Source organism: Idiotropiscis lumnitzeri, unplaced genomic scaffold (assembly GCF_059441095.1).
Source record: "Idiotropiscis lumnitzeri isolate Australia: NSW breed Sydney's pygmy pipehorse unplaced genomic scaffold, RoL_Ilum_1.0 HiC_scaffold_177, whole genome shotgun sequence".
Taxonomy (NCBI): Eukaryota; Metazoa; Chordata; class Actinopteri; order Syngnathiformes; family Syngnathidae; genus Idiotropiscis; species Idiotropiscis lumnitzeri.
Genome location: NW_028283715.1, coordinates 374,960 through 389,720, shown reverse-complemented (window position 1 = coordinate 389,720; position 14,761 = coordinate 374,960).

Below are 14,761 nucleotides of genomic sequence, written 5' to 3'. Positions count from 1 at the left end.
GGTGGCCAGCGGCCGGTTGATCACGCCCGCGCTTATGTCCCATGCCCAATTAACTGTGGTGGATGGTTCTGCCCTGGGTACTCAAGTGGGATGACGCAGATTAGTGGTGGGATGGGGAGGGGGGACGGGGGTCATGTTGCTGATCTATGAGCCCAGTAGGGGTCCTTCCTCTTCATCCAGATCCACTGGCTGCTTCTTTCAGCCGCTTTAGAGAGCGATCTGACTGTGTGCCGCAGAGCCTGTCCATGGATTCCCAGGTCTTTCAGCAGCTTGATGGTTGATGAGGCCAGAAACCCTCTGCATCCAACTTCGACGGGATAGACCTTGGCTTTCCACCCTCGTTGTTGTGCGTCCGCCGCCAGTTCAGTGTAGCGCAACTTCTTACGCTCATAGGCCTCTTCAACTGCATTTTCCCACGGGACTGTGAGCTCTGCAATGTAGACAGTCTTCAATGAATGGGACCACAGCACTAAGTCTGGCCTTAGGGTGGTGGTTGCAATCTCTGCTGGGAAGATTAGTTGCTGACCTATATCGACCAGCATCTTCCAATCCCGAGCCTTGGTTAGCTGACCAACTTCTGGCTTGAGAAAAGGATGGTTGGGCTTTTCCTGTCCCTCTCGGACAAATTTTGGTGCTGTAATGGTAGTGGTGGCTCTTAAGGGCAAGGAGTTGATGGTAGTTCTCCTGCTTTCAAGCACTGCTGCCAAGCTCTTGAGGACCTGGTTGTGCCTCCAGGTATAGCGGCCTTGTGTGAGGCTGGTCTTACAACCAGTCAGGATGTGTTTGAGAGTTGCTGGTGTTGGGCAGAGGGCACAGGTTGGATCTTCGCCATACCACTGGTGGAGGTTTTTTGGGGATGGCAGCACGTCATTGGTAGCTCTGATGATGAAGCTGATGTTGCTAGCTTCCATCTCCCAGAGATCCCTCCAGCCAAGCTTTCTTTTCTCCAGGCCTTCCCACCTCATCCACTGTCCCTGCTTGGCAAGCGAGACAGCCTTTGCAGACCTTTCAGCCTCTTCCTGGCGGCGCACCTCCTCCACGACCATTTTTTTCCTCTCTGCGGTTGAGGCCTTACACCAAGTTGGTTTGCTTGCTGTAAGGCCAAAGCCTCCTCTTCCCCTCTGGACGTGTCCCACAATATCGCTGTGCCTCAGGGCTGCTGTGGCATGCTGCACTGCACTGGATGGTGTCCATTTCCGTGCAGTTGACAGGGGTGGTGCCGTTTCACTGATGGTCCGGTCTCTGGAGTCCGTCAGCGTCATCTGTAGTCTCACTTTAGAGCACTTGTATTCTTCAGTGAGACTTGTGATGGGCAGTTCGAGGACTCCTTTGCCATAGAGGCTGATGTTATTCAGACAGCGTGGGACACCAAGCCACTGTTTCACATATACTGTGATGGCTCGCTCCATCTTCTCCACAGTTGTTAGTGGGACCTCGTAGACAGTGAGTGGCCACATCACGAGAGGGAGAAGCCCAAATTGCAGACACCAGAGCTTGAGCTTCCCTGGTAGTGGAGTCTTGTTGATGTTGTTCAGGTCGTTGATGATATCCTGTCTTAGCTGCTGCACCTGGTTTTTATCCTTAAGACTTGAGTCATACCATCTGCCCAGGCTTTTGACAGGTTGTTCTGCCACCGTTGGTATTGGTTCGTCACCAATGCAGAACTTCACGTCTTTTAGCTCTCCCTTGATTATCGAGATGCTACGTGACTTGTTCGGCTTGATTTTCATCCGGGCCCAGCTGATGTTTTCCTGCAGCTTACCAAGTAGCCGCCTGGTGCAAGCTGCAGTGGTGGTCAGAGTGGTCATGTCGTCCATATATACTCGGACGGTGGAAGGCGGATCCCGTTCCTGGTTCGCTCACCCCGCCACCCATTTTGAGGCCCTGATGATGACCTCCATGGCCATTGTAAAGGCCAGGGGTGAGATCGTGCAACCTGCCATGATGCCTACTTCTACTTGCTGCCATGATGTTTTGAAGTCGGGTGTTGTGAAGCACAGCTGCAGGTCTTCAAAGTAGAATTTTACCAAGGTAGTGATGGATGTTGGAACGCGGAAGAAGTTGAAGGACTCCCAGAGAAGGCTATGCGGAACTGAACCAAAGGCATTGGCTAGGTCGAGAAAGATGACATGAAGATCCCCTTTGTTCTTCTTCGCTGCTTGAATCTGATGCCAGATCATACTGGTGTGCTCCAAGCAGCCAGAGAATCCAGAAATTCCAGCCTTTTGTACGGATGTGTCAATGTACTCGTTTTTTCTCCAGGTAGGTGGTGTGTGTCAAGACGCTGAAAAAGATTTTCCCTTCAACGTTGAGAAGGCTGATTGGCCGAAATTGACTGATATCTGCGTCCTTCTCTTTTGGAATTAGTACACCTCCAGCCCTTCGCCATGCCTTTGGTATTATCCCCTTCTGCCAGACGATTCTCATTAGCCTCCAAAGATAGCGTAGGACATCTGGTGAGTTCTTGTAGAGCTTATATGACACTCCATTTGGTCCTGGTGCAGATCCTGATCTTGCACGCCCACCATGTTCTCCACTTCTTTCCATTTTGGAGGGCCGGTCTCGATGTTGACCTCTGGTGGTCGAATGGGGGGGATATCATGTGGGATGGCTAGCTGTTCATGCCTTTTCGTGTCTTGGTAGACCTTTTCCAGGTGCTCTTCAAGTTCCTTCTTTGAAGTTTGAAGGAACCCGCTTTTGTCCTTAGCGAAGAGATCTTTGACAAACTTGAAGGGATTTTTATAGAACAGGGTTCTTGTGTGTTCCTTCTTCCTGCGAAGTTTCCTCAAGTTCTCTGCTCTTCGTAAGGTTTTCAACCGGAGCTTGATGTCCCCATGGAGCAGCATGAGACCTTCTCTCTCTGGATCAGAGGCTTTTCTCCACTGTTTCCGCAGGTCCCTTCTTTCCCTGATCAGTCTCTCTATCTCTTGTTGCCTCCTAGGTTTGGTTGGTGGTGGTATTTTGTTGGTGGTTTTCCAGCTGTTCACTCCAAAGCGCTCCTCTCCATAGTGGTAGATGATGTCACCGATGTGTTCCAGCTTTCTCTCTGCAGTGCCCACTTGTTGCTCCAACATTTTCACCAGGTCGTTATTGACGGTTTCCCACTCTCTCTTCTCAATAGTTTTGGGCCACCTCACACTCTGTCTGTGCCCTTTGATCTTGTTCTCTTTGGGAGGTCTCTGTGGCTGGGTGGGTTCTACCTCCTGCAATTCTGTGTTTATAATACCCTCCTCAGTGACAGGGGGGCTGATGCTCTGCGAACTTTGGGTTTTTTCCCGTCGCTGTGCTTCACTCGACTGATTTGACGCATTACTTCGTAAGAAGTATTGGTCAATGCGAGGCCCTTGACTCGGCTTTCCCAAACACCGCTTCTTTCCTTGGTGGATCTTCAACCCTGTAACTGATGTTACTTTTGCCCAGCCACAGGTGCAGACCTGAAGTGAGTGTCCTGCTGCCATTGTCTCATGCACCGTGTTCTTGCTCGTAGTCATGTTTGTTCCTAGGTCTGTAGCCGTGTGGTCAGTCATTGAGCCATCTTGCGCCCCCGCTCTCGCAGGCTGTAGGGGTGTCATTCTTTGTAGACTTTCTGTAGCACTTGGCGGGTGTCTCCAACAAACTGAACACAGTGTCAGAGACTGCCAGCATGGGTAGCTAGCCCATGTCAGCCCCAGTGGGGTCTATTCCCTCCTGTCAGCAGTCTCTCCAGGCTGTCACACAGACTTTTTCTAAGTGTTGCTGTATCTCATGAAGGAAATACTGGACAAAGAAATTAATGACTTCCCAGGCTTCAGGATGCATTTTTACACTATATAAATGTGGAAATTTACATTGGAAACGTTTGGTTTAGCTGTTAATGAAGTTTCGTTTTTTTAGTGCTGCAAATTCATTGTCTGCTGGCGCTGTACACTTTTTCTAAGTGTTGCAATATCTCATGAAGGAAATACTGGACAATCAAATTAATGACTTCCCAGGCTTCAGGATGCCTTTTTACACTATATAAATGTGGAAATTTACATTGGAAACGTTTGGTTTAGCTGTTAATGAAGTTTCGTTTTTTTAGTGCTGCTGGCGCTGTACACTTTTTCTAAGTGTTGCAATATCTCATGAAGGAAATACTGGACAATCAAATTAATGACTTTCCAGGCTTCAGGATGCCTTTCTACACTGTATAAAGGTGGAAATTTACATTGGAAACGTTTGGTTTAGCTGTTATAAAAGTTTGTTTTTTTAGTGCTGTAAATGCATTCTCAGCTCGCGCTGTACACATTTGCTATGTGAGGCATTATCTCATAAGGGAAATACTGGACAATCAAATGAATGACTTCCCAGGCTTCAGGATGCCTTTTTACACTATATAAAGGTGGAAATTTACATTGGAAACGTTTGGTTTAGCTGTTATAAAAGTTTGGTTTTTTAGTGCTGTAAATGCATTTTCAGCTCGCGCTGTACACATTTGCTATGTGAGGCATTATCTCAAAAGGGAAATACTGGACAATCAAATTAATGACTTCCCAGGCTTCAGGATGCCTTTTTACACTATATAAAGGTGGAAATTTACATTGGAAACGTTTGGTTTAGCTGTTATAAAAGTTTGGTTTTTTAGTGCTGTAAATGCATTTTCAGCTCGCGCTGTACACATTTGCTATGGTGAGGCATTATCTCATAAGGGAAATACTGGACAATCAAATTAATGACTTCCCAGGCTTCAGGATGTCTTTTTACACTATATAAAGGTGGAAATTTACATTGGAAACGTTTGGTTTAGCTGTTATAAAAGTTTGTTTTTTTTGTGCTGTAAATGCATTTTCAGCTCACGCTGTACACATTTGCTATGAGAGGCATTATCTCATAAGGGAAATATTGGACAATCAAATTAATGACTGCCCAGGCTTCAGGATGCCTTTCTACACTATATAAAGGTGGAAATTTACATTGGAAACGTTTGGTTTAGCTGTTAATGAAGTTTCGTTTTTTTAGTGCTGCAAATTCATTGTCTGCTGGCGCTGTACACTTTTTCTAAGTGTTGCAATATCTCATGAAGGAAATACTGGACAATCAAATTAATGACTTTCCAGGCTTCAGGATGCCTTTCTACACTATATAAAGGTGGAAATTTACATTGGAAACGTTTGGTTTAGCTGTTATAAAAGTTTGGTTTTTTAGTGCTGTAAATGCATTTTCAGCTCGCGCTGTACACATTTGCTATGAGAGGCATTATCTCATAAGGGAAATATTGGACAATCAAATTAATGACTGCCCAGGCTTCAGGATGTCTTTTTACACTATATAAAGGTGAAAATTTACATTGGAAACGTTTAGTTTAGCTGTTATAAAAGTTTGTTTTTTTAGTGCTGTAAATGCATTTTCAGCTCGCGCTGTACACATTTGCTATGTGAGGCATTATCTCATAAGGGAAATACTGGACAATCAAATTAATGACTTCCCAGGCTTCAGGATGCCTTTTTACACTATATAAATGTGGAAATTTACATTGGAAACGTTTGGTTTAGCTGGAAATGAAGTTTCGTTTTTTTAGTGCTGCAAATTCATTGTCTGCTGGCGCTGTACACTTTTTCTAAGTGTTGCAATATCTCATGAAGGAAATACTGGACAATCAAATTCATGACTTTCCAGGCTTCAGGATGCCTTTCTACACTATATAAAGGTGGAAATTTACATTGGAAACGTTTGGTTTAGCTGTTAATGAAGTTTCGTTTTTTTAGTGCTGCAAATTCATTGTCTGCTGGCGCTGTACACTTTTTCTAAGTGTTGCAATATCTCATGAAGGAAATACTGGACAATCAAATTAATGACTTTCCAGGCTTCAGGATGCCTTTCTACACTATATAAAGGTGGAAATTTACATTGGAAACGTTTGGTTTAGCTGTTATAAAAGTTTGGTTTTTTAGTGCTGTAAATGCATTTTCAGCTCGCGCTGTACACATTTGCTATGAGAGGCATTATCTCATAAGGGAAATATTGGACAATCAAATTAATGACTGCCCAGGCTTCAGGATGTCTTTTTACACTATATAAAGGTGAAAATTTACATTGGAAACGTTTAGTTTAGCTGTTATAAAAGTTTGTTTTTTTAGTGCTGTAAATGCATTTTCAGCTCGCGCTGTACACATTTGCTATGTGAGGCATTATCTCATAAGGGAAATACTGGACAATCAAATTAATGACTTCCCAGGCTTCAGGATGCCTTTTTACACTATATAAATGTGGAAATTTACATTGGAAACGTTTGGTTTAGCTGGAAATGAAGTTTCGTTTTTTTAGTGCTGCAAATTCATTGTCTGCTGGCGCTGTACACTTTTTCTAAGTGTTGCAATATCTCATGAAGGAAATACTGGACAATCAAATTCATGACTTTCCAGGCTTCAGGATGCCTTTCTACACTATATAAAGGTGGAAATTTACATTGGACACGTTTGGTTTAGCTGTTATAAAAGTTTGGTTTTTTAGTGCTGTAAATGCATTTTCAGCTCGCGCTGTACACATTTGCTATGTGAGGCATTATCTCATAAGGGAAATACTGGACAATCAAATTAATGACTTCCCAGGCTTCAGGATGCCTTTTTACACTATATAAATGTGGAAATTTACATTGGAAACTTTTGGTTTAGCTGTTATAAAAGTTTGTTTTTTTCGTGCTGTAAATGCATTTTCAGCTCGCGCTGTACTCATTTGCTATGTGAGGCATTATCTCATAAGGGAAATACTGGACAATCAAATTAATGACTTCCCAGGGTTCAGGATGCCTTTTTACACTATATAAATGTGGAAATTTACATTGGAAACGTTTGGTTTAGCTGTTAATGAAGTTTCGTTTTTTTAGTGCTGAAAATTCATTGTCTGCTGGCGCTGTACACTTTTTCTAAGTGTTGCAATATCTCATGAAGGAAATACTGGACAATCAAATTAATGACTTTCCAGGCTTCAGGATGCCTTTCTACACTATATAAAGGTGGAAATTTACATTGGAAACGTTTGGTTTAGCTGTTATAAAAGTTTGGTTTTTTAGTGCTGTAAATGCTATGTGAGGCATTATCTCATAAGGGAAATATTGGACAATCAAATTAATGACTGCCCAGGCTTCAGGATGTCTTTTTTACACTATATAAAGGTGGAAATTTGCATTGGAAACGTTTAGTTTAGCTGTTATAAAAGTTAGTTTTTTTAGTGCTGTAAATGCATTTTCAGCTCGCGCTGTACACATTTGCTATGTGAGGCATTATCTCATAAGGGAAATACTGGACAATCAAATTAATGACTTCCCAGGCTTCAGGATGCCTTTTTACACTATATAAATGTGGAAATTTACATTGGAAACGTTTGGTTTAGCTGTTAATGAAGTTTCGTTTTTTTAGTGCTGCAAATTCATTGTCTGCTGGCGCTGTACACTTTTTCTAAGTGTTGCAATATCTCATGAAGGAAATACTGGACAATCAAATTAATGACTTCCCAGGCTTCAGGATGCCTTTTTACACTATATAAATGTGGAAATTTACATTGGAAACGTTTGGTTTAGCTGTTAATGAAGTTTCGTTTTTTTAGTGCTGCAAATTCATTGTCTAATGATAATAATAATATAATAATAATGCCTTTATTAGTCCCACAATGGGGAAATTCGAGATTCGAACCCAGGCCTCCTGGGGAGACTGGGTCCGGAACGCGGCGCCTTAGACCACTCGGCCATCCTGGCAGCCAATTCGAGATTCGAACCCAGGCCTCTTGGGGGGACTGGGACCGGAACGCGGCGCCTTAGACCACTCGGCCATCCTGGCAGCCTGCTGTCTGCTGTCGCTGTACACTTTTTCTAAGTGTTGCAATATCTCATGAAGGAAATACTGGACAATCAAATTAATGACTTTCCAGGCTTCAGGATGCCTTTTTACACTATATAAAGGTGGAAATTTACATTGGAAACGTTTGGTTTAGCTGTTATAAACGTTTGTTTTTTTAGTGCTGTAAATGCATTTTCAGCTCGCGCTGTACACATTTGCTATGTGAGGCATTATCCCATAAGGGAAATACTGGACAATCAAATTAATGACTTACCAGGCTTCAGGAGACCTTTTTACACTATATAGAGGTGGAAATTTACATTGGAAACGTTTAGTTTAGCTGTTATAAAAGTTTGTTTTTTTAGTGCTGTAAATGCATTTTCAGCTCGCGCTGTACACATTTGCTATGTGAGGCATTATCTCATAAGGGAAATAATGGACAATCAAATTAATGACTTCCCAGGCTTCAGGATGCCTTTTTACACTATATAAATGTGGAAATTTACATTGGAAACGTTTGGTTTAGCTGTTAATGAAGTTTCGTTTTTTTAGTGCTGCAAATTCATTGTCTGCTGGCGCTGTACACTTTTTCTAAGTGTTGCATTTTCTCATGAAGGAAATACTGGACAATCAAATTAATGACTTTCCAGGCTTCAGGATGCCTTTTTACACTATATAAAGGTGGAAATTTACATTGTAAACGTTTGGTTTAGCTGTTATAAAAGTTTGTTTTTTTAGTGCTGTAAATGCATTTTCAGCTCGCGCTGTACACATTTGCTATGTGAGACATTATCTCATAATGGAAATGCTGGACAATCAAATTAATGACTTCCCAGGCTTCAGGAGACCTTTTTACACTATATAATTGTGGAAATTTACATTGGAAACGTTTGGTTTAGCTGTTATAAAAGTTTGGTTTTTTAGTGCTGTAAATGCATTTTCAGCTCGCGCTGTACACATTTGCTATGAGAGGCATTATCTCATAAGGAAAATATTGGACAATCAAATTAATGACTGCCCAGGCTTCAGGATATCTTTTTACACGACATAAAGGTGGAAATTTACATTGGAAACGTTTGGTTTAGCTGTTAATGAAGTTTCGTTTTTTTAGTGCTGCAAATTCATTGTCTGCTGGCGCTGTACACTTTTTCTAAGTGTTGCAATATCTCATGAAGGAAATACTGGACAATCAAATTAATGACTTTCCAGGCTTCAGGATGCCTTTCTACACTATATAAAGGTGGAAATTTACATTGGAAACGTTTGGTTTAGCTGTTATAAAAGTTTGGTTTTTTAGTGCTGTAAATGCATTTTCAGCTCGCGCTGTACACATTTGCTATGAGAGGCATTATCTCATAAGGGAAATATTGGACAATCAAATTAATGACTGCCCAGGCTTCAGGATGTCTTTTTACACTATATAAAGGTGAAAATTTACATTGGAAACGTTTAGTTTAGCTGTTATAAAAGTTTGTTTTTTTAGTGCTGTAAATGCATTTTCAGCTCGCGCTGTACACATTTGCTATGTGAGGCATTATCTCATAAGGGAAATACTGGACAATCAAATTAATGACTTCCCAGGCTTCAGGATGCCTTTTTACACTATATAAATGTGGAAATTTACATTGGAAACGTTTGGTTTAGCTGTAAATGAAGTTTCGTTTTTTTAGTGCTGCAAATTCATTGTCTGCTGGCGTTGTACACTTTTTCTAAGTGTTGCAATATCTCATGTAGGAAATACTGGACAATCAAATTAATGACTTTCCAGGCTTCAGGATGCCTTTCTACACTATATAAAGGTGGAAATTTACATTGGAAACGTTTGGTTTAGCTGTTATAAAAGTTTGGTTTTTTAGTGCTGTAAATGCATTTTCAGCTCGCGCTGTACACATTTGCTATGAGAGGCATTATCTCATAAGGGAAATATTGGACAATCAAATTAATGACTGCCCAGGCTTCAGGATGTTTTTTTTACACTATATAAAGGTGGAAATTTACATTGGAAACGTTTGGTTTAGCTGTTATAAAAGTTTGGTTTTTTAGTGCTGTAAATGCATTTTCAGCTCGCGCTGTACACATTTTCTATGAGAGGCATTATTTCATAAGGGAAATATTGGACAATCAAATTAATGACTGCCCAGGCTTCAGGATGTCTTTTTACACTATATAAAGGTGGAAATTTACATTGGAAACGTTTAGTTTAGCTGTTATAAAAGTTTGTTTTTTTAGTGCTGTAAATGCATTTTCAGCTCGCGCTGTACACATTTGCTATGTGAGGCATTATCTCATAAGGGAAATACTGGACAATCAAATTAATGACTTCCCAGGCTTCAGGATGCCTTTTTACACTATATAAATGTGGAAATTTACATTGGAAACGTTTGGTTTAGCTGTTATAAAAGTTTGTTTTTTTCGTGCTGTAAATGCATTTTCAGCACTAAAAAAACATACTTTTATAACAGCTAAACCAAACGTTTCCAATGTAAATTTCCACCTTTATATAGTGTAAAAAGACATCCTGAAGCCTGGGCAGTCATTAATTTGATTGTCCAATATTTCCCTTATGAGATAATGCCTCTCATAGCAAATGTGTACAGCGCGAGCTGAAAATGCATTTACAGCACTAAAAAACCTAACTTTTATTACAGCTAAACCAAACGTTTCCAATGTAAATTTCCACCTTTATATAGTGTAAAAAGGCATCCTGAAGCCTGGAAAGTCATTAATTTGATTGTCCAGTATTTCCTTCATGAGATATTGCAACACTTAGAAAAAGTGTACAGCGCCAGCAGACAATGAATTTTCAGCACTAAAAAACGAAACTTCATTAACAGCTAAACCAAACGTTTCCAATGTAAATTTCCACATTTATAGAGTGTAAAAAGGCATCCTGAAGCCTGGGAAGTCATTAATTTGATTGTCCAGTATTTCCCTTATGAGATAATGCCTCACATAGCAAATGTGTTCAGTGCGAGCTGAAAATGCATTTTCAGCACTAAAAAACCAAACTTTTATAACAGCTAAACCAAACGTTTCCAATGTAAATTTCCACCTTTATATAGTGTAAAAAGACATCCTGAAGCCTGGGCAGTCATTCATTTGATTGTCCAATATTTCCCTTATGAGATAATGCCTCTCATAGCAAATGTGTACAGCGCGAGCTGAAAATGCATTTACAGCACTAAAAAACCAAACTTTTATAACAGCTAAACCAAACGTTTCCAATGTACATTTCCACCTTTATATAGTGTAGAAAGGCATCCTGAAGCCTGGAAAGTCATTAATTTGATTGTCCAGTATTTCCTTCATGAGATATTGCAACACTTAGAAAAAGTGTACAGCGCCAGCAGACAATGAATTTTCAGCACTAAAAAAACGAAACTTCATTAACAGCTAAACTAAACGTTTCCAATGTAAATTTCCACCTTTATATAGTGTAAAAAGACATCCTGAAGCCTGGGCAGTCATTAATTTGATTGTCCAATATTTCCCTTATGAGATAATGCCTCTCATAGCAAATGTGTACAGCGCGAGCTGAAAATGCATATACAGCACTAAAAAACCAAACTTTTATAACAGCTAAACCAAACGTTTCCAATGTAAATTTCCACCTTTATATAGTGTAGAAAGGCATCCTGAAGCCTGGAAAGTCATTAAATTGATTGTCCAGTATTTCCTTCATGAGAAATTGCAACACTTAGAAAAAGTGTACAGCGCCAGCAGACAATGAATTTTCAGCACTAAAAAAACGAAACTTCATTAACAGCTAAACCAAACGTTTCCAATGTAAATTTCCACATTTATAGAGTGTAAAAAGGCATCCTGAAGCCTGGGAAGTCATTAATTTGATTGTCCAGTATTTCCCTTATGAGATAATGCCTCACATAGCAAATGTGTACAGTGCGAGCTGAAAATGCATTTTCAGCACTAAAAAACCAAACTTTTATAACAGCTAAACCAAACGTTTCCAATGTAAATTTCCACCTTTATATAGTGTAAAAAGACATCCTGAAGCCTGGGCAGTCATTAATTTGATTGTCCAATATTTCCCTTATGAGATAATGCCTCTCATAGCAAATGTGTACAGCGCGAGCTGAAAATGCATTTACAGCACTAAAAAACCAAACTTTTATAACAGCTAAACCAAACGTTTCCAATGTAAATTTCCACCTTTATATAGTGTAGAAAGGCATCATGAAGCCTGGAAAGTCATTAATTTGATTGTCCAGTATTTCCTTCATGAGATATTGCAACACTTAGAAAAAGTGTACAGCGCCAGCAGACAATGAATTTTCAGCACTAAAAAAACGAAACTTCATTAACAGCTAAACCAAACGTTTCCAATGTAAATTTCCACATTTATAGAGTGTAAAAAGGCATCCTGAAGCCTGGGAAGTCATTAATTTGATTGTCCAGTATTTCCCTTATGAGATAATGCCTCACATAGCAAATGTGTACAGTGCGAGCTGAAAATGCATTTTCAGCACTAAAAAACCAAACTTTTATAACAGCTAAACCAAACGTTTCCAATGTAAATTTCCACCTTTATATAGTGTAAAAAGACATCCTGAAGCCTGGGCAGTCATTAATTTGATTGTCCAATATTTCCCTTATGAGATAATGCCTCTCATAGCAAATGTGTACAGCGCGAGCTGAAAATGCATTTACAGCACTAAAAAACCAAACTTTTATAACAGCTAAACCAAACGTTTCCAATGTAAATTTCCACCTTTATATAGTGTAGAAAGGCATCATGAAGCCTGGAAAGTCATTAATTTGATTGTCCAGTATTTCCTTCATGAGATATTGCAACACTTAGAAAAAGTGTACAGCGCCAGCAGACAATGAATTTTCAGCACTAAAAAAACGAAACTTCATTAACAGCTAAACCAAACGTTTCCAATGTAAATTTCCACATTTATAGAGTGTAAAAAGGCATCCTGAAGCCTGGAAAGTCATTAATTTGATTGTCCAGTATTTCCTTCATGAGATATTGCAACACTTAGAAAAGGTGTACAGCGCCAGCAGACAATGAATTTTCAGCACTAAAAAAACGAAACTTCATTAACAGCTAAACCAAACGTTTCCAATGTACATTTCCACCTTTATATAGTGTAGAAAGGCATCCTGAAGCCTGAAAAGTCATTAATTTGATTGTCCAGTATTTCCCTTATGAGATAATGCCTCACATAGCAAATGTGTACAGCGCGAGCTGAAAATGCATTTACAGCACTAAAAAACCAAACTTTTATAACAGCTAAACCAAACGTTTCCAATGTAAATTTCCACCTTTATATAGTGTAAAAAGACATCCTGAAGCCTGGGCAGTCATTAATTTGATTGTCCAATATTTCCCTTATGAGATAATGCCTCTCATAGCAAATGTGTACAGCGCGAGCTGAAAATGCATTTACAGCACTAAAAAACCAAACTTTTATAACAGCTAAACCAAACGTTTCAAATGTAAATTTCCACCTTTATATAGTGTAGAAAGGCATCCTGAAGCCTGGAAAGTCATTAATTTGATTGTCCAGTATTTCCTTCATGAGATATTGCAACACTTAGAAAAAGTGTACAGCGCCAGCAGACAATGAATTTTCAGCACTAAAAAAACGAAACTTCATTAACAGCTAAACTAAACGTTTCCAATGTATATTTCCACCTTTATATAGTGTAAAAAGACATCCTGAAGCCTGGGCAGTCATTAATTTGATTGTCCAATATTTCCCTTATGAGATAATGCCTCTCATAGCAAATGTGTACAGCGCGAGCTGAAAATGCATTTACAGCACTAAAAAACCAAACTTTTATAACAGCTAAACCAAACGTTTCAAATGTAAATTTCCACCTTTATATAGTGTAGAAAGGCATCCTGAAGCCTGGAAAGTCATTAATTTGATTGTCCAGTATTTCCTTCATGAGATATTGCAACACTTAGAAAAAGTGTACAGCGCCAGCAGACAATGAATTTTCAGCACTAAAAAAACGAAACTTCATTAACAGCTAAACCAAACGTTTCCAATATAAATTTCCACATTTATAGAGTGTAAAAAGGCATCCTGAAGCCTGGGAAGTCATTAATTTGATTGTCCAGTATTTCCCTTATGAGATAATGCCTCACATAGCAAATGTGTACAGTGCGAGCTGAAAATGCATTTTCAGCACTAAAAAACCAAACTTTTATAACAGCTAAACCAAACGTTTCCAATGTAAATTTCCACCTTTAGATAGTGTAAAAAGACATCCTGAAGCCTGGGCAGTCATTAATTTGATTGTCCAGTATTTCCCTTATGAGATAATGCCTCACATAGCAAATGTGTACAGTGCGAGCTGAAAATGCATTTTCAGCACTAAAAAAACCAAACTTTTATAACAGCTAAACCAAACGTTTCCAATGTAAATTTCCACCTTTATATAGTGTAAAAAGACATCCTGAAGCCTGGGCAGTCATTAATTTGATTGTCCAATATTTCCCTTATGAGATAATGCCTCTCATAGCAAATGTGTACAGCGCGAGCTGAAAATGCATTTACAGCACTAAAAAACCAAACTTTTATAACAGCTAAACCAAACGTTTCCAATGTAAATTTCCACCTTTATATAGTGTAGAAAGGCATCCTGAAGCCTGGAAAGTCATTAATTTGATTGTCCAGTATTTCCTTCATGAGATATTGCAACACTTAGAAAAAGTGTACAGCGCCAGCAGACAATGAATTTTCAGCACTAAAAAAACGAAACTTCATTAACAGCTAAACCAAACGTTTCCAATGTAAATTTCCACATTTATAGAGTGTAAAAAGGCATCCTGAAGCCTGGGAAGTCATTAATTTGATTGTCCAGTATTTCCCTTATGAGATAATGCCTCACATAGCAAATGTGTACAGTGCGAGCTGAAAATGCATTTTCAGCACTAAAAAAACAAACTTTTATAACAGCTAAACCAAACGTTTCCAATGTAAATTTCCACCTTT